The sequence below is a fragment of the Sebastes fasciatus genome, chromosome 9, assembly GCF_043250625.1.
Source record: "Sebastes fasciatus isolate fSebFas1 chromosome 9, fSebFas1.pri, whole genome shotgun sequence".
NCBI classification, from domain to species: domain Eukaryota; kingdom Metazoa; phylum Chordata; class Actinopteri; order Perciformes; family Sebastidae; genus Sebastes; species Sebastes fasciatus.
Genome location: NC_133803.1, coordinates 23,287,561 through 23,311,191, shown reverse-complemented (window position 1 = coordinate 23,311,191; position 23,631 = coordinate 23,287,561). Strand labels below are relative to the sequence as shown.

The window sequence follows — 23,631 nt, the reverse complement described above, 5'->3', positions numbered from 1 at the left end:
ACTCAGTTTTAAAGCTTGAGTAAAGATACCGGTATCATATGAAACTAGAAAACCTAAAGGATCCATTGGTACATGCTAGCTTGTCGTAAAGAAGGTTAAATAATGCTCCAAACTTACGCTACATTTTGGCGAAAAAAAATAGTATAGCCATTTTCAAAGGGGTCCCTTGACCTCTGACCTCAAGATATGTGAATGAAAATGGGTTCTACTGGTACCCACGAGTCTCCCCTTTACAGACATGCACACTTTATGATCATCACAAGCAGTTTGGGGTAAGTCATAGTCAAGTCAGCACACTGACACACTGACAGCTGTTGTTGCCTGTTGGGCTGCAGTATACAATGTTATGATCTGAGCATATTTTGTATGCCAAATGCAGTACCTGTGAGGGTTTCTGGACAACATTTGTCATTGTTTTGTGTTGTTAATTGATTTCAAATAATAAATAGATACATATTTTTGCATAAAGCAAATTTGTCCCCTCTCATGTTGATAAGAGTATTAAATACTTGACAAATCTCCCTTTACGGTACATTCTGAACAGATAAAAAGGTGCAATTAATTTGCCATTAACTATGGACAAGCATGCGATTAATCACGATTACATTTTTTAATCGATTGACAGCCCTAATTTGAACATATCATGATAACGTTATAATTTACCTTCGCTCAATACTAATTTCCATCATGTAAATCAATAGAACCTAAATTAACGTTAGCAGTTAGCTCCGTTATTTAACCAAGCAGGACTGTGCCAGCGACTACAAAGCATTAATGTTGATCTCCTGATCACATCCCTAAAGATAATTCCTCATTTCAACTTCATGAATCCACAGTGGGATATTTGGTGGCCACAGAGTAACTTTTTGGTTAATGTGGAACCCTGATAAAGACATTTTTTACTGACAAATAGCAGGTTATTATTCCAATAGCATCTTAAAGTCTTATGTTACCCACTTTTAAAATAAGTAATTTGTGGGACTTATTTTGCACAACTGTAATTAAATTAAAAAAAAATTGGCAATGGTTAGCATTTTGACAGAAATAGGTCTTATCTTTGACTTGGCTTGCATCACCTTGATTCTGTTCAGATGGAAGCCGCTATTATCTGGCAAATTATGTCTGAAATGTCGAGAATATTAATGATGACTGTAACGCATGCCCAATCACTTCCCTGGAAAAATTATAGAGGATTATTTCTGAAAGGCAGAAAAACATGCCGCTTATTAAATAATTTCTCCCCCCCCCTTCTTCATGCTTTTCATGGGTGGTCAACAGTAATCAGTTTACCGTCTGGCTCTTTCAGGGTGTTAAGACATCCACTTTTCATTTGCACAAACAGTATGATAGTTTCAAGCACCCATTTAAATTAATCCCCCTTAAAGTTTTGTGCAGTCCCTCTAGAAAAAAACAAACCACCCACTTTTAATCTGAAACCTATGGTGTGTTTTTTTTGTGAAAAAGGATTTGCCCATAATTCTCATTGCCTGCATCCCTTCCCCTCACTTACAGAAAACACATCTGCACCCTTTTTGTGCACACACACATGCACACACGCTGACGCACACAAACACACACTGTATAATTTATAAAGCCTAAGCTCTTTCAATACTCCAAAATGCCAGATAAACTTTTCTCATTTGCTCCTAATTTGGTCACGCAAGATAATGCCAACATCTGAAGGCTTTTTAAACTGCTTTTTAAAATGCATTCCTGAAAGGAGCTGGCACTGGCACCTCTGCACCTTGTCAGCTCCAATAATTATTTCCAATCCGGAGCTAGCCCTTAATGTGCTGATTAATCCAGCCCTCTCCTTGCTGTGAGATGCATTCAGCTCCATTAATTTTTCAAAAAGGCCTCACTCTCTTTTGCTGGGAGCCCTGCAGATGTCAGGGCTGTGGCAGAGAAAGCCATTAGAAGTTAACACCTCCCACTCCCCAGAGACTGGCACGGACTTCCCCCTCCCTCATTCTAATGCCAAGCAGCCGCATTAAGGACGTCAGCTGCCAGGCCTGGCATTCCCTGAACTTGGACATCACCATCTAAGCACCATCCCCCCAAAAAGAAAACAGCCCTAATAAGAGTGGTTTCAAGAAACCGACATAATGAGAAACAAGGCTCAGTCTCTCACAAGCAGCGTTAACATCTTCGCTTTGGGAACATTTAGGATTCGTGGAGATCTCATGTCTTGTGTCACTGTTCTTATCCAAACTCTCGGCTCAGAGATTCCCAGCCAGGTTTCAGATCAGCCTCTGTGAAAACGTCCTTTAGAACAACTCGCTCACCACTGTGTTCGAATTCAAAGCGATTTGAAATCTGCGCTCCAACCTCCTCTCACTCCAGAGCTTTGTGCGGCTCCCCCCTTATGCAGACTGGTTACAAGCTGTCTCAATTGAGGAAATCCCCCCCTTCAACCAGCTTTTATCTGCCGATAGGTAGGTGAATGGTGGAAATTAGGATTCCTGGAGAGACTTGGGACGGAGAGAATAGAAACAAAGACTTCCCCATGTCGGGAACCGATGTCTCTTTTTCCACTGCTTTTCCCTTTCATCCCAAGGGCTCCTGTCAGACAGAGGGAAGGAGAACGAGAGCACATATAATACCTTTTAAGAGGCTGCCAGTTCTCTCCCATGCGATAAGCTCTGCTCAAATCACAATGGAGTTTCAGGACCCTGCAGTCACCCCACTGTAGGCCTGAGAACACACTCCAGCATACACATCAACACCGATATGCAAGCCGCATTGAAATATAGCACTGTAGCTAATTAGACATACAATGTTGGCTCCAACTTGCACTAAAAGCTAGCTTTTATGGTCATCATGTCTTCCAAATCATCTTTACGGTCTGATTGTAGCGTAAAGACACATTTTTCAAACATTCAGCATAAAGGCCTTTACACATCAGGGGCGTGAGGAATAAAGGACACGAAAATGATAAATACTCTCCAGCGAATAGTATATGTCTCGGGCTTTTATTGTGAAAGGTAAGAATGGAAAGAGTGGATCTGGTATGTGCTGCCTTTCTCAAGGTTGTAAGGAGTAGTAAAGATTGCCTACGGAGCCTCCGTGCTGTTGAGCAACTAAGCCGGTTCCGCACAATATGATTGGTTGATGCTTTTTTTCGCGGTGAGAAAGCTCAGAAAATCGACCTTGTTATGGAAAAAAACGCTTTTTTGCCACGTGATATTTGCGTTCTGTTCTAACATACAGGGACCAAGTGAACTCTGGCGAATCGAGCGTGAAAAATTGTTCAGATATACTACAAGCGATGTCACTCTCCGTTACATAGAGAGCGCAATATTGATTAGCTGTCAGTTGTTGTCAGCGTCGATTTTGACCTGTGAAAATAGGTTGGAGGTGCGCGAAACTTAAATACAGCCAGGGCGAGTGTTTTTTCAAACAAGCAACACGTTGCTTTGCCTGTTCGCTGTCGCACGGAATCTTCATTGGTAATAAATGAAACAATCTGATGTTCACTCGCTCGTTCGCATCACGTCCAGTGAAGAAGAGCTGTGAAAGTATTCATGACAAAAACAGTAGTTTGAAAAAATGTATTGACGTGCAAATGAATCACTCGAAATAAACGCTGCCGCTGTGTAACGGCCTTTAGTGGGAAAATTATCCGTCTACACCACAATGCTTAGGTTGCCAGTATGGAAGTGTATAACTCCACTCAACAGTGGAGATACTATGTATACAGTATTCTGTATACAATCCCCACCGCAAAGTATTCAGAAATCTGTATAAACAGAGGCAGTGTCAAAATCCCAGCCCTTTTGAATGTTAATGAAACGGAGGTGTTAGGATGTCAGAAATCTGTCCAATAATGATAACAGTACAACTCCTGTTTACACTGAGCACGCTTCAGCTCCCAAAACCCAAAGTGCAGCCTCATTTACGTGCTAATGTGGGGAGGCAGATAAAGGACGGAGGAGCGATCACATGCCCTGTCAGAGAGTCACCCTTTGAACCATCCCTCATGCCGGTGAAGAGGGGGGAAATTAAAGAGCCTCAGCAGGTTTACCACCTTTCAAACACAACTCACACTCCACTCAAGTCCTCACATTTGTGACAGAGAGAAAAATAACCTGCTGTAATACACACATACACAAACATACACACACACACACAAGCTTTCAAGGCAAGAGTTCACCGTTGTGTTTGTGTACGGGAGATTTTCTTTGACAATTAATCCAAATGATTGTTTGGACGGAACAGAATTAGGTTGAGGTTGATGTAATATACATGACAGCGCCAAACACAGCTATACTTTGTATGAGGCGTTAAGTATACACAACTATATTAAATGCGTTTTTGGTGTCATATAGGCTCAGATTGTTGGACAGTTTGACTCTTTCTAGCTAGTTAATTTAACTTTCTGCTTACCTAAAAGTGACTGCAATGACTGTTTACACAAGAACAATCGTAAAACACAGATATGTAATATTCAGGAGCAGACCTGCATCAAGTCGCATTTGCTTAAAGCTGCCCTAATAAATATTTTTATATTGACAATGGGTCAAAGGACTAGATGTAATGTGAAAGGTGTCACTTATAGTCAACTTGTTTCTGCAGTTCCTCTCAGCTCTATGGAGCGTTTTAGCGTCTTTATCTCATTGTTTTGGTTTTACTTATGGTGACCAGATGAGACGTTGGGCGTGGTCACATGACCACAGTGGGCGTGGCCTCCAGTACATTACATTCAGTGTCTACGAACAGAAACGCTTTGAGCTTTGAGAGTAAATATGAGACTTTCATTTATCAGGTGCCAGAAACCCGTCTCCACATAAATGCTAATGTTGCTTTGTATCTGCTGAAAATACATGTGTAAATAAACAACTGTTCACTAACACGTTTGCAACTTAAAAGGTGTTTACTCCTCGTTGCATTGCCCCCAAGTGGTCAAAAAAATAATATTTCAGGTCATTGTAGACATACTGCTGATTTATCTCCTTTTTTTTTTGTACTTTCCAAACATATTATTACCTTATTTTATTTTCCTGTCACAAGGCAAGTGGTGTGAAATTGTATTGTACATACTGTATTAAAGAAGTGAGAAATTTCATCAAGAGTGGATCCCGTAAAAGGTTTCCAAAACTGTCCACCACAGAGAACAATACAATTAACAAAGAGGAGGAAACAACGTGCACACTCCCAAGACTTTCTTAGTTGTGGTGCTGTAAGTGATGTAGCCTCCGAAATTAAAGATTTACTGCAGCGCACACATAATTGTAGACTATTCTAGTTTCAATGTTTCATCTTCTGACCTCCATGATGACATGTGTCTTGTCTTGAGGCCAGATGAGGTGAGAGATGAAACATTAACAATGTAATACCAAAATTGTTTTGACCATTACAGGAAAGAACTGTGAATTAAACACTTTGTGACGCTGTCTGGACTGTTCCAGTTGAGTAAACCCCACCCATCTGGTGCTCTCAGATGGTTAAAACAAATGAACTACTCGCACACTTTATGACCCTGATCTGTTTGGGGTTAAAATGAGGTAACGGAGGACTGATGGTGCATGTGCGTGATCCCAGCTGCACTGCCTTTCGGAGGAGTGTCTCTCTCTCGGAGCAGGAAGTGAATTCACAAAATTGTCATGTAGCGTTTAGGTGCGCTGAAGTCTTGAACAAATAGGCCTGGATGTTCTCCATCACCCTGCGCCCCGGCCCTCCCGCCTCAGCCATCCTGCTAATGAGAGCAGCCAGCTCGGCCACATTAGTGGTGCCGCATTAACTGTTCCCACATGCTGCTGAAATCTAAAGTAATGCACCTGTAATTTTTCCTCCGTTTGTTAATATTTTACATGCGGGTTTAAAGTCGGCGTTACTGAGTCTAAAAGCTTGCCGAGGGCTTGCGGTCACAGTTTGATACTTCTGTTCAGTTCTCATTCACACCTGCTTACAGTTTTACAGACACTGACTGCTCTAACTTAAAGGTGGTTGTGTAATGTGTTCACATAACTCATAATAACACCCACATAAAAGCACACAGTCCAGCTCAGAGGTCGTTTCATGGGGTAATAATTTTCCATCTGTCTGATTTTGTTCATGTAAAATGAAAACTTTAAATATATGACTGAACATGTCTGTTACAGTCAAAGCATTTTATTTTCATCCGTGTTTGCTGTGATTGGCATTATGTGGTTTTGGTAACATGAGAGGCGTTTTCAGACCGGAGGAACTAGTTCTAAGAGCTTAGTTTTTATTGTGTCCCACAGGAACTAGGAACGATCGTAGTTCTTGTAGTTCTTAGAACGCCGTTTTGAGGGATTTTTTTAGCTCCTTTTTTTAAGGTAGGTACTTTCCCAGCACAAGAGGAACCGTGATGGTTCAGTGCCCCTCCGCATCGGAGACTTTTGGACGAACCAGGGACGGCGTGTCAATATACGCTCATTACATGCATAGTGTCCTTTCAAAATAAAGTTTCGTTTTCACAGCAAGTTAGGTTTAGGCCACACAACCACTTAGTTAGGTTTAGGAAACGGTCATGGTTGACGTTAACTTCACTGACTAACGACTGATACTAACGAGTCACGTGACTAAAGACTGATGTGACAAAATAGGTCAACTTTACTTTTAGTTCGGGACACGAACATCGGTCTCCTGGTTGAAAGTTTGTTTGACCAATCCACAACACCTCCCGCCCACCCTCATGCTATTAATACTACGTCATTTGCTACGATCGTCGAATAACGCTGCGGGAGGGTTTACATTGGAGTTAGTTGAAAGCCCGGTTTGTCACATACTGCAGCTAAAGGGCGCCTCCGTGCATCGGTTTACGATACTGAGGGGCGTTTACCAGCGGCGTTATTTGACAAGTTGGGAGTGAGAACGGGTTGGACTGGTCAAACATATGAGCAAAGGCAGCACCGGAAACCACCTTTTCTAATGTAACTAAATGGAAGAAAACACTGACAAATGGGCCGACAGTGAAGTCCAGAAGATAACTTGTTCACGATCACACAACCACTGAGCCAAAGAACGTGAGAGCCGCAGCTCAGCGCGCTAAACCAGTAGCACAAAGGCTAACCCAGTACCACAAAGCACACCCAGTGAGCCGCAGAACGATAGCCGATTCAAACTGAAATCGCAAAAGCTACTTTCGTGACGGCTATTTTGCTTGAGTTTATATGTGGCATGTAACAGAGTTGTTTATTTATTCTTATATTACTAAAAAAGAAAGAGAGTTTGTGAAACGTAGCAAACTAGCCGCCTTACTGATCTCCCAGCTGGAGATGTGTGCGTGTGGCGCCGGCCGGCTAACGTCACTTAAGCCTTCCTATTGGCGGTGCGAATGCAAACAGAAAAAAAGCCCTGTTTGGTCTGAAAACACCTATGGTGACTTTCCTGACTCAAGAGGAAACTGGCCACACGGTAAGATGAAGGTCTGATTTGTAAGATATTAGTTCCCTTTCCTGTAATTCCTGTAAAAGGATCCGTCTCTAAGAGGCATAAATGTTGAATACAATTTCAGTGTAATTATTCAGGGGAGATTTGGAACAGTGGGACATTTAGGCCTTTATCCCATGTATTATGCGGGGAATTAACAGCTAGAGAGCTATCTGCATTTGGCAAGAGGAGCTAAGTAAACATCCCAAATGGATGAACCAGGCAACCTAGAATCTCACTAAATGCAATCATTAAACTTCCCTGTATTCTCATTAACTTTTGGGAGCTGTGTTATCGCTCAGGTTCAACTTTAGTAATGTACACAAGTAGTAATCCAGTATACGTTGTACTGTTATCATGTAAAAAAGCAAAGGTACTATGACTTTGCTGTTCCTTTTTCGGACTTTTATTTGGAGATATTTCGGCGGTGACAAAAAAAAAATGAACCCCCAATGGCTGGAGTTCAGGGAGGGGGCAAGCCAGATTGCGAAAGAATTGCTTTGAGTGGTGGATCGGCATTGCAGGAATTTTTTAATTTCCTGTTACTCAATAATTCTGCTCTAGTTAGGTCCTTGGACAACATCCTGCACTGTACCTTGTCTGATCAGCTCAATCCATTGGACAGATGCAGGGGAAACATGCTTTAATCCGTTATCATTGGTCCACGACATGGTGGCCCAGTGTGACCGGCCTGGCAGGTAGCAGAGACTGGGTGTAGTTATTTGGGAGGAGGTCGGACAATGTTGTGCGGCTCAGTGATGTCACACACTGGGGACACACCTCAACTCCCCCCCTCACCCGCCGCACAAGTGATTATTTTATCCTCCAGGCTTTTTATGAGCTCATGGTGATAAACGGGAACGATTCTGCCGTCTTTTACTGGGGAAATAAAGAAAACAGTCAGATGAGAAGCAGAACGAAGTGAGCAGTAAGTGCTTTACAGTGGGGGCGTTGACTTCCAGGCCTCCGGGGCTGTGGAGCTGGTTTTCTGGTGAGGATCTTCTCCGCCTTAACCTCCACCCCGCCTCCCTCCCCACGGCGCGTTCGTCATGGCTGCTCAGGGTCAAATAAATCACCTGCCATCGCAGGTGCTGACCTGTTGTTTATTAGTAAATGTCTAAAGGACAAGCTTTGAGAGGGGGAGGAGCTGGAGAGAGGTAGTCAAGGGGTTAAAGCACTAGTTGTAGGTCTTAAGGTTGATTTAGCAACCCCTCTGGGAGGCTGCTGTACTACCCTGAAGAAATGAATGCCAATAAAGCCTGCAGTGACTGATGTTTGAGAACGTCTTAATTGTCTTGTTAAAAAGAAAGACTATGGTACGCAGGAAGAAAATGTGCTCATGGTGCTGAGATGTAAGGTGTTAGGAAGACATTACGGCTGAAAAATGCTGCTGTCAAACTACTTTTGTACTTGACCACAACGGCAGAATAAATCCAATGTTCTTGTGCAGTCATATTTTAACTTTAATTGAACATATGGACGGCATTGAGAAATCTCTCCTTCTAGGGTTTATGATCGCTTATAAAACCCAGAACATAAACTCAAACTTTTATTAAAAAAAACTTAAAGAATTGACAGGAGATACCTGGTTTTCATTTTGTATGAGAAACTATTCCACAGTATTTAATCATATGTCACGTGTTTAAATGGTGGAGGATTATAAAGGGATTATTATATTATGAGAACGCTGACTGTCAGAAATGACAGACACAAAATTACTTCCATCATTGCTTCATAACTGAAACAATAATAGTAGAACCTTTGAGACAACCAGGACTGACAGCCAAGCCCGATCTTCTGCTATCTAATAAATTACACTATTGTCTCCTCACTCTTGACTTAGCCTCCTGAAGCATGTGAGCTTGAAAGAGACCAAAGCACTGGAGGCCTTAGCATAACACTCGCGCTGCCACCATCCAACAATGACAGGCACCTTCCACCAAAGACAAGTCAACCTTAAAATTTTTAAATTAAAATAATGATTGTCTAAACATTTATACACTGGATTTCTGTGTACATACGCCTTTGTCTAGACAGTGCGTTGCCATAAAGCTGGCAAAACAACATTAGCCTGCGAGAGCGGCGCAAAATATCTGTATCAAGTGATGTCATCTGCCCATGTAATGTAAAGCTAAGATTGAGCTCGATCAATTAGGATTTGCAGTGGAGCAGAAAATAGCTTATGACAGAGCTAAGGTGGAGGAATGTATGAGGAAAAATAAACTTCTCCTCTGACACACACTCTCTACCTTTGCAGATTCACAATGTCAGACTGTATTCATTCATGTTCTGTACTTACTAATACAACAAAACGGAGATCATTTATACAGTTTCTTGCAAATACTAATTTCAATGGATCGACAGTTGCACGTGTACATATTGCCGTGATGTCAGCAGTTCTAAATTATTTCATATCTGAAGCAATGCCATTTGATGTTCTCCAGCTGTTCCACATCAATGTAACTAAAGGATGCACCGATACCGAAACCAGTATCCGATACTGTGCTTATTAGGGACGCAAAACCAAACCTTTCAATGATGTACAAACCGAACTTTGGGCTTGTTGAACCGTTGCGCCGCTATTAAATACAGACCTGCTAATTATTTGATGAGGTGCAAGAGACAAAGAGTTTAAACGGTTAATTATTAACACCACTACTGCAAACTGTGCTCTTGTTGTTAAAATGTCAGCAACAGCTTCATGTTGTATATTTAATTTGATACAGTCAGAAAGTGAGGAACATCTGATGGAAATAAAACATGTTTTCAAAGTCATTGTTAGAACTGTAATGGTATTATTAAGTACTCATATCAGTACTCGGTATCGGCAAGGACCCTAGATGTACTGTAAATACTTGTACTCGTACTTGGTATGAAAAAAAGTGGTATCGGTGCATCCCTAAATGTAACACAACATAAACTCTGGTCAAATCGGATCTGCTTGAGGTGCTATAAGTCCTTGCTTATTAGACTGGATTGTGAGTGTCAGTCAGAACATGCTGAGGTTTGACTACAGGAGAGCTCCCAGCTTCATTCATCTCAACTCTGGACAAGCTTGCAACTTCACAGAGGAATACTCATCTACCTACATCATACCTACAAACCTGCATCCTGACATTTGCTTTATGACTTCAAACAGGTTATCTTCATAACAAAACTACAAATAACGTACAGTTCAAGTGCAAATGTAAATTGCAGACTACTATAGCAACATAACTTACTTTCTGTGATGCATCACTGTTAATACTAACTACTGAGTTCCTCTGTTTACTTCAAACACAAATGCTACTGCAGGAAATGCAAAGTGTATACTTCTCTGTTCACTACAGGCTTAATACACTTTAATAAACTGGGTATACTGTCGGCTACATTGCTGATGTGTCTTCTATCGACTGGCAAGTGTGTGAAAACAGAAATTAATTTATTTGAAAAGCAGTCCCATATACAGAATTGATTTGTGTGGCCCCTCATGTTTATTAAACCGACTATATTGTTTATTGTATAGAAAAACAAACGGTGTAAAAGAGGGGAAAACAGGCTACAGTGTCACCTTTTTCTCTTTCAGTTTTAAATTTATAGAGACGCTGCTGGGAGCACAGAGTTTACTACTTTTAGCGAGGGAACGTTGGCTGAAAAATATGTAAATTATGACCGTCTGTAAACTGAGGTTGAGGTTTCATAATCTACAGGCAAAATCTCTTACTGTCACATCAGTGAACCTGTAAAGTTGATCTTTTCATAGCCTATAATTTGTAGCAGATATTATCAGTGTGGATATCAGCACGTCAGAATGAGTTAACTGATGAATCAGTTAAAATGACTTATTACCTGCTCAATCTGGCTTATCACCTTCATCTGCTTTCAAACGCGCTGTCTTTAACAGAAAACTTCCTCTTGGTGAGCAAGTCTGTGCAGCGGGTCACCCCCGGTGACAGCTCAAATCATGTTTGTTATTGAGCAAGAGGTTGAGAGACCGAGGCTTGACAGGCAGGTGTAATAAGCCAGGGAGTTGAGATGTCACCCATGGGTGCAGCCTGGGGCAAATAAGGCCTAGTGAGCGTCTGAAGGATTCCTGGGCTATAATGTAACTCTTTGTTCAAGTTGTACTGCAGAAATGGGAAATATGTTCGTGCTTGACGTGTTCTTGTAATACCGCGGTAATGAGTGTCGAAAAGCAATGGCCATTCCAAATACCTTTTGGCGTCGTGCGTCACCTTGGTGTCAAAACCACAATCCAAACGCAGGTGTAGCTGTAATTATTTCACTTAAGAATATGTGATTTATGTCCGCTGTGAGCCTTGAAGTGCTGGAAACATAAATATTACTTATTAGTCATTACCACATTTGATCTGTCAGAAGAGCTGGATAAACTTTGGATGACTGTCCTGTGTCTGTAATTTATTACACGCATACGGTATTTACTAGATACAACGGTTACTGGCAGCTTTCCTTAACGTCCCAAACGTGTGTGAATGATCAATTAATGACTCATTTTTTTAACAATTACATAAACAGCCTTTCTCTGTGTATATTACCACGACACAAACTCATCTTTCCATGTTTTTTATCTAGCCTATTTAAGGGGGGCGGGGTACTCTCCACAAGGCTAAATGCTGTTAATCCTGGCCCGAGGCCTCAGACAACAGAAATACAAATTTGCAGCTGCCTTAATTACCAGATTTCAAAAACAAACAATAAATCTGCCTTAGATAGAGATGCTGGTGGAAAACAAACAACCTCTGGGCTTACAGACGGTTATCGCCATATTCTGATGTCTTAGGAAGATTAGCATAAAAGCCATATATATAGTTGAGGTTCCTATGAAGGGGTTGTGACACTTAAAAAAGTGTGTGAATCGCAGTTTCCTAATTAATTCTTTCTTTTTAAATCAGAAGTCGGCTCTAGCTTTAAAGGTGGTAGTTTGAGAGATACATGTCAGTCATTGGAACAAGGTGTGTCTGTTTCACGCATGAGTAAATCCCTCTCTCAGGACAAAGATGTGCTCTGTTCGGTCCCGACCACCCGAGTATTGCAGCCCAGCTTTTGAGGTTTTGATTATATTTTATGAGTCCTAATTGTGACTGACCCGGCCCGCCGGAGGCTTCATTTCATCTGAGGGAAGAAGGGTCCGGTGCTTCCTGCTGACTGGGGGCATCTGGGCCGATCAGCGTGGCTGTCTGCTGACCTCCACCTTCACAGGACGGTGAGGGACACGTCTCAAGTTCATCCTCCCCTTGGGTGGTACGGCTCTCAGCTTACCTCCACCTGTCCGCTGGGGCCAGCTTCTCCCTTCACCCCTCGCCCTCCAGCTTCTCTGTGAGACTACTTAACATACCCCACTCAGCTCCTTTTACAGCCCTTAAACAAAACTCTGGCATTGTTTACTAACACTAGTTAGGGGGAAACACGGCTTTCATGCCTAGTTTTGCTGTGACATCAAATTTTGAGTTGAGTTTTTATAATAGGGTTTGGATTAGGGCTGTCAAAGTTAACATGTTAATAACGCGTTAACGCAATTTGTTCTAATGTCACTAATTTCTTTAACGCATTAACGCAATCGATCTTTCGGAGGTTGTAGCGGGCTCATTTTTAAAGCTATAGTGAAGATACTGGCATCATATGAAACTAGAAAACCTAATGAATCCATTGGTACCAACCATGTCATACTAGCTTGTCGAGGAGGTTAAATAACGCTCCAAACTAACGCTACATTTTGGCGAGGAAAAACTGGCATGGCCATTTTCAAAGGAGTCCCTTGACCTCTGACCTCAAGATATGTGAATGAAAATGGGTTCTATGGGTACCCACGAGTCTCCCCTTTACAGACATGCCCACTTTATGATAATCACATGCAGTTTGGGGCAAATCATAGTCAAGTCAGCACACTGACACACTGACAGCTGTTGTTGCCTGTTGGGCTGCAGTCTACAATGTTATGATCTGAGCATATTTTATATGTTAGACGCAGTACCTGTGAGGGTTTATGGACAATATTTTTAATTGTTTTGTGTTGTTAATTGATTTCAAATAATAAATATATACATTTGCATAAAGCAAGCATTGTATTAAATACATGACAAGTATTAAATACCTCACAAATCTCCCTTTAATGTTCATTTTGAACAGATAAAAAATTTGCAATTAATTTGCGACTAATTGCAATTAACTACGGACAATCATGCGATTATTTGAAGGAGTTAATTTAAAGCTCTTATTAGTTCAAAAGGAGGCAACACTGAGAACTTTTTTCACTGTGAAGTCCGGTGGCTGGTGCTCTCTTTAGGTAGTAACATAAGAATGTGAGTCTAACCCTTTATTAAACTGCGGATTCCTCATTGTTTGTATAACCCCAGAATGACTCCAGAGTCACATTTGTTCTCTAGGCCTCCGTACAGCAGAAAATGGCCGCTGCATGACCAGATCCTCTTTGATGCGATAATGAAAACAAATGAGTGTAACATGATAATATATTGAGGAGTGCCGCAGTTTCAAAGCTGACATCGTGGGGGAATTGAGGTGCAACCAGGGAAACACTAAGCTATGTTTGTCATCGCTCTCGACATTGTCTCTCGCACAAATTATTTCCTCCAGTTCACTTCGGAGTATTAGTCTTCTTAGGGGTTCAATTAATCAAAGGAAGCACAGTTCCATATGCCTCTGCAGGGCAACTTTGACTGACCCCGCCATCGCTGCCGACTTAAAGCCATACTTCATTATTCTGTAAGTAAATACCAGAAGAAAACGCCAAATCATGCACGAAAAAAATACCATTCGAAAAGTAAAACATTTTAGCACATTTACCACTATACTGCCAACTTAGCTTTATATTCCATATACTCTACTTATTATTTTACAAACTGTTTACACCTCTGTGTATTTATATATTTATTACTTATCCATACTACATCCTGTTTACATTCAGCTTATCCATTTTAAATACTGCCTCCCACAAATTTACATTACATTACTTATTTTATATTTATGTATGTTAATATTTAAGCCCTATATTTTTACTTTTTTTAATATACAATTTTTATACCTGAGACCCAAGATTTTTATTGCAAATGACTGCTTGCTTTAATTGTTGTGCGAATATGACGAATAAAGACACTTGAAACTTAAATAGAACCCCCGTAGAAATGGTGACTATTATGGTGCTCTAAATATGGTATGAGGACATGACCCAATTTACCATGTGTGAATTGAGTTATTGAGCCTTATCCTCTTTATTTACATACACATAATTTTATCTTTATAGGCTCGGTATTACCTGCTATTTAGGTGGACTCTGAGTTATTTTCTACAAGCTCACCTGTTGTTCTCATAAGGAAATCAATGCCTCTCTCTGGCGGTATAATAACATTCCCGCTGGAGAGTAACAGCTTAATTCACTCTTATCACTTTTGGTTGTCTGGCTTCCAGTCAAGCTGGGGTCCAAGAGGTGAAATGAGTTTGGCAACCTCAACTCCAGGCGCGACAAGAGAACACACATCATGGTACAGTTAGTGGAAAAAGAGAGGGAAAATTGCCTGCATAAGCAGGAAAGATAGAGTTTCATCGTCGTCCCACTAAAAACGCACACTCGTCTTTGGCAGACTTCAAACACTTAATCGGCAATCATTTTTCAATGAGCCCCGGAGGAGCACATTTTAGTGCTCCACCAAACAGTCTGCTGCTTTGTGCTCTCTAATCCCTCACGGTTATGCATCATGGGGAGCCAGTGGTCGTTCTTTAGGCGGAGGTTAACCCCCACCTCCAGACACACAGACAGGCAAACAGACAGACCCGCAGCAGTCCTCTCCTCCGCCGCCTGTGCTCTGCCTCAGCCGCAACATCTGTATCCATCAGGAAACACTCACTTTCTATTGGTGCAGCCCTCAAATTAAGATTGTCTTTTGATCTGGAGGCTGGACAAAATGCAAATGAAACATGATCCCATAAATGGCCTTCTCATCTGCCTTGTTAGGCTCTATGAAGAGGTTTCACCAGCCCCTTGGATTGAGCCCTGCCTCTTCTGGACTAGTATCACACATGTGACTGCCTCACTTCAGAGACACCCCCCCTCCTACCCCAGCAAGCACACACACACACACACACACACAACTTCCCTTAACCCCTGCTTCACTCCCATCTCATCTTTTTGCTTGTGCTCACGATCGGAGACATAGAACTCGGGAGAAATCATATGCAAGGAAGCCAATAATCTAAACAGCACTTAACCTGGCCGGTGCAGGAGAGTATTTGTGTGATGAGAAAATCTCCAGGCTCTCGCTCCGTCTCATTAATGAGAAAAGATGAGCGTTCCCCACTGCAATTAAGAGTCAATCTCCTGCATTAACTCACCGCCCCGCGGCCACACACACAGCACAAAGACAACAGGCCATCCCCTGTCACTCATTTTCCTGGGGTGAGCACTCCCAAGATATATTAAATTAGATGCTCTGTCCTTCTGGGCTCACCTGCTGAAACCTAAACTTGGAGAATGTAATGCTGCAAGGAAACGCAATGAATGCAGCTCCAACTCCGTTTGACATTTGATCACATCACGGTGATCATTTTGGTGTAGTGCATTACAATCCTGCATACACAATCAGAGCTGCAAGCTGTAGACGAGTGGAAAGGGTGACAGGATACAAAACTAAAATCAGGTAGGGGTGTTTAAAAAAATTTAATACGCAAATGAAGCCTTTTGGAGGGTTTTGAGATTAGAATACAACAAAAAAACTACTTAAAATTAGTCTTATTGCATTTCAATTCTTTTAATCACAATGTCCAACAACAGAGATGGGCCACAGAATCACAACTTCAGTAAAAGTACAAAAGTAGTAGCATCAAATTGAATATATATATATACATCAAGTTGACAATAATATCATATTATTATAATTATAATATTAATATTATAATATTCATGGAGAAGAAGTAAAGTAGTAGAAAATAGAAATACTCAAGTAAAGTACAAGTAGGTCAAATTTGTACTTAAGTACAGTACTTGAGTGAATGTAGTTAGTTACTTTCCACCACCGGTAGCTGAGGTGAAAAACGCCATGAAGTTAGTTAATACTAGTGTGCAACATTATTTACGTTGTGTTGTTCTGTAAGGCAGCGGCCACTGTGCCGTAACTCTTGCATGCCACGGACAATCATTGCGTAATTCACTTGTACCTGAAGCAAATAAAGTGCCGCACCGTAGCCTCCAAACATGACAGTAACAATGCATGTTAATGTTTGCTATGAAAATAAAAGCTACACACCTTCGCCAAGGTCGAGGGTTATTTTGAACGATATTTAAACAATTATTTTTAATTATTTACACGATTCACACGAATGATCTGGTTGACACTAAAAACGGCGATTGTTGCTGGAAGGCGACGAGTTTGCAGGTATTCACAATACACAATAGGCTGCTGTTTCTATGGCAGACATTTTGACTTGTCATAGTAGGAAAAGCAAAAGTGTTTTTAAAAATATTTTAAATTGTGCGATGTTTACATCCATGTTTGCTTGCGAGCACAATGCTGCGTTTGTTGCCGCGGTACCGCCACCAAGATGTGAATTGCACCACCCACAACGCTCGCACGCGTGCACATGCGTTCTCCTGCACATGCAAGATACAAACAAAACTGGCATCCAATCATAAAAGCATTGCTCCATAGCGCTACTAGTGGTCAAAAACTCCACTGGGTGCCTTTAATTTAGAAAGATAAAGACTTGCTTCTCTTATTTTAAACACACATTGTACAAAAAAAAGCCGTCTGCAGCATATGACACTATTTTAGACTGTGTAACACTCAATGGAAAAGCAGGTTTGGACGACTCACCATTGTAATTTGAACAGCAAACATCATTAAGCACTCTAAGCACAATATTCATCAAACAAGATTACTGCAGCACTCAAAAGGAGCGCAATGGCGGGCGACAACAAACAGGCAGTTATTTCAAAGAACACACTGTAGTGTAGGCGTGGTGGGAGGAAATCTGAACAGAAATACTGAGGATAAACACGCCACTTGAAAACCATTATTGTGTTTATTATGTTACATCATCATTTCTGTGCAGGACTAGAAGACCAAACAGGGCCTATAAATGTGAGTGTTGGTGGTCATGGGGGTGTTCAAGAGAGAAAATAAGAGACAAGTGGAGGGACGGGAGATTGAGTCGGGGTGGGGTGGGCTGGCATAATGAGTGACATATTGTGAAATCTTTACCTACAAAGCAGAGTCTTCTTCCATGCAAATGAGACTCCCTCGATAAGGATCTGTTTGATGGGACACGTGCGGAATATGAGGCAGTTAATTCCCTCATTAGTATTCCACAGAGCTGATTGGCAAAGACCAGAGAGAGCCAGCCGGAGAGCATGTCTGCAAAACCCAATATTGATTTGTTTAATGGTGTCAGGGAGTCAAAAATCACAAATCTCCTGTCAATTGTTTATGAGGCTGTTTAGCGGGCCAATAGATGCCCCTCGCTTAATTAATACCTCATTACGGAGATGTGATTATATGCTTGAACTGTTAATGGGGGCCCCTGAATTTCAAAGACCACCATAAAAGGTGTTTTGACAAACAGAGGTGGGGAAAACGCGATATCTGATGAGTCTCAGTGTGTTTGTTGATTTGGGGCTCTTTGTTTGTTTTCTTCCCTTTTTTATGCTTCCATTATTCACAGGGCATCCGCGCTGGAAGGCTTTTCTTCTGGTTATGTCCGATTTTTGCTTTCTATCATTTCACAGCTATTTAACTTGCATTAAAAATGTCTGTGCCACACGTCAGGTAAATAAATGTAATAAATGGGAAGGAGTAATAAACAGCTTGTGAAGATGAATATTGAATACAATTTGCCAACGTAAAAATGTATGCATGTGCAAACTAGGGTTGTCAAAGTTAACGTAAACTCATTTTAACGCCACTAATTTCTTTAACGCATTAACACAATCAATAAGGAATCTAGCTAGTCGTAGCTAGAAACTAGCTTGTCGGGAAAGATGTTAAATAACGCTTCAAACTCATGCTAAATTTTGGCGAGGAAAAACTGGCATGGCCATTTTCAAAGGGGTCCCTTGACCTCTGACATCAAGATATGTGAATGAAAATGGGTTCTATGGGTACCCACGAGTCTCCCCTTTACAGACATGCCCACTTTATGATAATCACATGCAGTTTGGGGTGAATCATAGTCAAGTCAACACACTGACACACTGACAGTTGTTGTTGCCTGTTGGGCTTGAGTTTGCCATGTTATGATTTGAGCATATTCTTTATGCTAAATGCAGTACCTGTGAGGGTTTCTAGACAATATCTGTCATTGTTTTGTGTTGTTAATTGATTTCCAATAATAAATATATACATACATTTGCATAGAGCAAACATATTTGCCCACTTCTATGTTGATAAGAGTATTAAATATGTGACAAATCTCCCTTTAAGGTACATTTTGAACAGATAAAAATGTGCGATTAATTATGGACAATCATGCAATTAATCACGATTAAATATTTTAATCGATTGACAGCCACACATAAAGGATACTGGACACGACGTCTGCAAGAAACATATTTTTAAAATGATTATTGACAAAGCAGCCAATCCAAAAAAGCAATAAATGTCTTGTTACAAATGCCAGAAAAAGCGAGGGGGCTGATGTTCACCTAGTCGAGCACACATGGCTGATCTGAAGGGCTCTCTATTTAAAGGCCCATAAAGAGAGTGATAATGGCGTAGGTTTATGAGGACTCAGCCCAGTGAGACAGGCTGTTACTGCCGCGGCTGCTGTTGTTGTTATTCCCACTGTTCCTCGATGGCCACTAAAGCGGAAAAATGGATCCCCACTTTGGGTTGAAATATGAAGCTGGGCTTATTCTCCCTCTCTTTCTCTTTTTGTGTGAAAGGCGCCCAGGCATTTGCCTGCATGGTTATGGAGTTAAATGCTCAGCTCCATGGCTGGGCTTCTGCACGGTTCCCCCCTCCATTTCACTCCCCCTGACAGGATTAGCAGGTCTCCAGTGTTAGAAATACATTAAGTGGACCTTTGCAGTCACTTATTATGCCTGATTATGCAGCTGGAATGGGCAAGGTAGGCTCTGTTTGTAGTTAAATAACTTCTCAGATGCTTTTTTTTTTTTTTTTTACAGCAGCAATCTTCAAAGCATGAACGGGTCAGTGGCTCAGGCACAAAGCTGAGATTGATTTCCACCCTCCTACTCTTTGTTCCCGCGGTTTAAAGAGGACAGGTTCTACTAAATTAGTTTGCCCGTGTTATTAATGGAATAGCCAATTAAACTCCCATACAGTGGTGTCATGGCAAAACAATGCAGCCGCGCAGCCTTCCCACATCAGCGGTTAATGAAATGGTTAACTTATGCTGATGTATAGATAGGATTAGGCTCCGTCTGGGCAGCGTGCCACAGAGTCCCAACAGCTGTCCATTTTCTACATCAGTATAGCAGAGTGATGCATTCTGGGATCTTCTCAGGTCGAGGCGATATATATATATATAACCAAGCATCGACATCACCCGAGCCTGCAAACGTGCCTAATGTTGACTCCTCTTGTTTGGACAGCTGGGACAAAACTACCTGAGAGTTTTGAGCTAAAACAAGTGGACGATTCAGCGAAGCCTGAGAACGTTTCCATGAAATCAGCAGAGAAAGTGAGATTGACAGGGGGAAGGGGGGAAAGAAACTTCACCAGGAAAGTCTACCAAACAGTGATAAGATATGTGTAAACGTGTATGTGCGTGAGGAAATTAGAGGTTGGGTGTTTAGGTTGGTAGAGAGGCTGCTAACGCCTCATTTTCACACAGTTTTGTTTTGTCTTTGTAAATCTGCAATCTCCAAATATAGTATACGCCCCCTAGTGTTCAACGCAAGGAAATACATCTCTTTATTGATGTATAGAAACACAACCGTAGATATGGGAGAGAAGTTACTACATAGATATAAAACAGTGTTTTTATATCTTTGGGTTACTGTCTGTTTTTCGCCGACCAGTCTTGACGAGTCACATTTATATATTTTTTCTAAGTTACCTAACATCGATAGCATGCTAGCAGTGTAACATAGAGTGCATGCATGGGTGTTCATACGTCTTTTAACAAAAATAGTTCACAAAACTACTAAATATGCAGCCCTGTTGCACAGCAGTTTGAAAAATCTATCTGTCACGTAACTTCCGTACTTAAGTTACGGCACTTTAGGAGTTATTTTAACCCAGACCGCGATTTTTCCTAAAGCTAACTAGTAGTTTTTGTCACGTAACTTCCGCACTTAAGTTATGTCACTAAGTAGTTTTGTTGCCTAAGCCTAACCAAGTCGATCTATTCCGAAACGTAACTATGTAGTTTTATTTTTAAAAAACAGGAGCGGAAATTGACACGTGAGTCACGTGTTGCTGGATATTCGTAGGAAAACGCATGAAAAATGCGTTGTTGAAAGTCGTGCTGAGCATCACGAAAAAAAAGGAAATTTGCGTCTATGTACACAAATCAAATAGATTACATTTTCGTGACTATTTTAAAAACTACCTTGAGACTTTTCACTTTAAAAAAACATATAAATGTATGAGCTGTATTCATCAATCAAAAAAAAGAATTGAAGGAGGAGTTTCGCAAACACATTGGATATCACGGAGGTTCCCATAGGAATGAATGAACTTCCGGTTGTATCGCATACGTACACAGAGCTGTGTGGAAACAAGGCAGTAGTGTCAGCTGCTCAGATTATCCAAAATGAGAGAATATTCACTGTTGCTCCAACAATGAAACCCAATCCCGTGTTTCTTCCTACTTACTTGAGTTATTTTCTGTAACACCAGCAACATTTTGTTATTCATTCATTATCTCTGACAATATAAATGACTCATCACATTTCGAATGGCTCCCTAAGGTGAACAGACCCCAAGAACGATGTGAATGAAATCACGAGCATTTAGGCTGCGGCCCAGTTCCCTTGGCCTGAAAATCCCAGTTAGAGTATGAGACAGAGCGGAGGGAGAATTAGTCTTCCTCGCTTGATGGCTGTTATACTTGGCCATTTCCTGACCCACTGTGAATAAAGCTCCAATTTATGGCAATTATCTACGTTAAAGACGGCACCCATACAAATTAGCAATAATGCCAGAGGTGATGAGAATGTGCGAGCTCAAGTTGCTATTAACGTAGTCTTCAGCTCGAATACCTCACATGTACAGAGATCACAGCTAAAATGGCTTTACACATGTTATCTGTAAGGCGAGTTACGCTAAAGCTAAATTGATAATATTTCTATTTATGTGCTCCTGAGAAGCAGCGTATTTGTGGCGACGGGGAGGGTACGAGAGGACTTTTTCCCAGAACAGCTGACACAAGCGGTGCGTTATTTCTTGGAGGGGAGGTCATGCACATGGGGCCTCCACACATCACACACCTCGGGCCATGACCACTCAGCAACGCCCTCCCCATCCCGGGCCCGGCCCTGTCACATCTGGCCCCGAAGACCCGGGACGTTTTCTTTCCCCTGTTCAAAATGCACCAGTGGTTCCCATTTAACACCTGTTCGGCCTAATTTCCATTTTCGGGGACGCTGCGGATTTCAAATCATTTATCACTTCCCAAAGTGCTTCCACATGTGCGCTGCCTTTTCCCAGTGTGCGGGGTTCCTGCCTCCGGCCAACCTTTTCCAAATGTATTAAAATTCAGTTTGGTCCAAAGAAGTTCAGACACTGATGTTTCATTGTGGTGATGTCTGGTAATTATTAGTCTAAATTACGGCTCCGGCATGTGACTTGACAGGGTGGACTCCATGTTTAAAAGGGGAGATGGGGCGAGGAGGTAGGGCCAAGGTGGTCTGTCACGCTTTGTGCACTTTTATAACTGTGTTCCCCAACACTGGGATGTCAGTCAGACTGAAACAGTTTCGCCACCGTGGAAACACTTGTGTGGTTAGGGACCTGAGAGGGTCCACTGGGGCCCACTGCGGGGCAGCTGGGTGAAGGCTGTGTCAAAAGCACTCCACTGTGAGGGGAAGACTCCCACATCGAGCTCTGATGAACCTTAAATACCGACTGCAGTCCGGTTCGTATTCAAGGTCAGAGTTCATATTGTGAAACCAGGATTAGATCTCAAAGTGGAAAATGATTTGAATGAAAGTGAAATCAGATTATGTCTTCAGGCTCCTTAGTCAACGGTCCCCAAGCCTCAGCAGCACACCAACAGTGTGTAATTGGCTTTGACAAAACGGGACGGGAGACATGTAACCTACTTGGAAACTGTAATGTGGTTAAAACATGTTGAAGCACCGACCTGTAACAGCCCCTCCCATGTAAAGTTGTGTTTGTCGTTGTCAAGTCAACACCTTTAATCAACAAATTTAAAGTCTGGGAATGCGTTTGCTCAGACAACCTCAGACAAAAAGTTCCAAAAATTAAAAAAAAGAAAAGCACAAAAGAAGAAAAAACATGTGTGCCATATAATTGTGTTGTCATCATTTTAAATAATAACCCAAAATCATGGTAGGTAATGAGAACCTTATCATCACCACATTTTCATGTTCAAGGGCATGTGCTACAAACGTGGAAAAAAAAAAGATTTTTCTACAAACACAAAAAGAAATCAAATTTAATCTAATTAAAAAAAGGAAATTGCAACATTTGTGTTTACAAAGTAAGTTTTTCTGACGCGCTAAGCTCCATCTTCAAGTGGCGAATGTTTGAAACTGTACTGTAAGTGTGCTTAATTAAAGTGGGCTGTGAAAATGTGCACTAATCAGATATGGTTGGTTACAAAGTCCATGAAATTACTAATTAGAATTTCATTAAAAGGTACCGCTTTATCATCTGAGGAAATCGTAACCTTTAAAACGCTTTCAGGAAGGCAGTGTGCCTCTTTAAATGGGCTAAAAGAGGGAAACGGCTGGCTTTTGATGTAATATCTCATTTAGGATTTGAGCTAAATTGGACCATTTAAACATGTCATTGTTTTGGACGTAATTTATCAGACTAATTAATGACAGTTATTGCCTGGGTTGGGCGGCTGACAGAACACCAGGCTCCTGCAGGAAGAGATCACAAAGGCAGACGTTTAGCTTTGGATGAAAACACACCATTAGGACGTCAAGAAGGAGAGCCACCCCTTTTTGATTTCTGGTTTGGTTAGACTACCTCGGATGATTAACAATGACATTTCAAAGTGTTGTGGGGAAAACAAAACGAGTTCAGTTGTTTGGTGCTAATTTTAATCCATCTGTAATTTACCGTTTAATTA

General features: G+C 41.4%; 1 long non-coding RNA gene across 4 annotated transcripts in view; it reads right to left on the bottom strand.

The window, feature by feature from the left end:
- The window catches only part of LOC141774275 (uncharacterized), a 109,162-nt gene that overhangs the window by 30,572 nt on the left and 54,959 nt on the right, over positions 1 to 23,631 (bottom strand). Inside the window, exon 5 of one of the 4 annotated variants that reach the window (XR_012595291.1) lies at positions 8,217 to 8,274. The exons of the other annotated variants lie outside the window; for them this stretch is intronic. This is a non-coding gene — a long non-coding RNA (uncharacterized LOC141774275). Of the gene's footprint in view, positions 1 to 8,216; positions 8,275 to 23,631 lie in introns of those variants that run through there. 4 annotated transcript variants of the gene reach the window in all.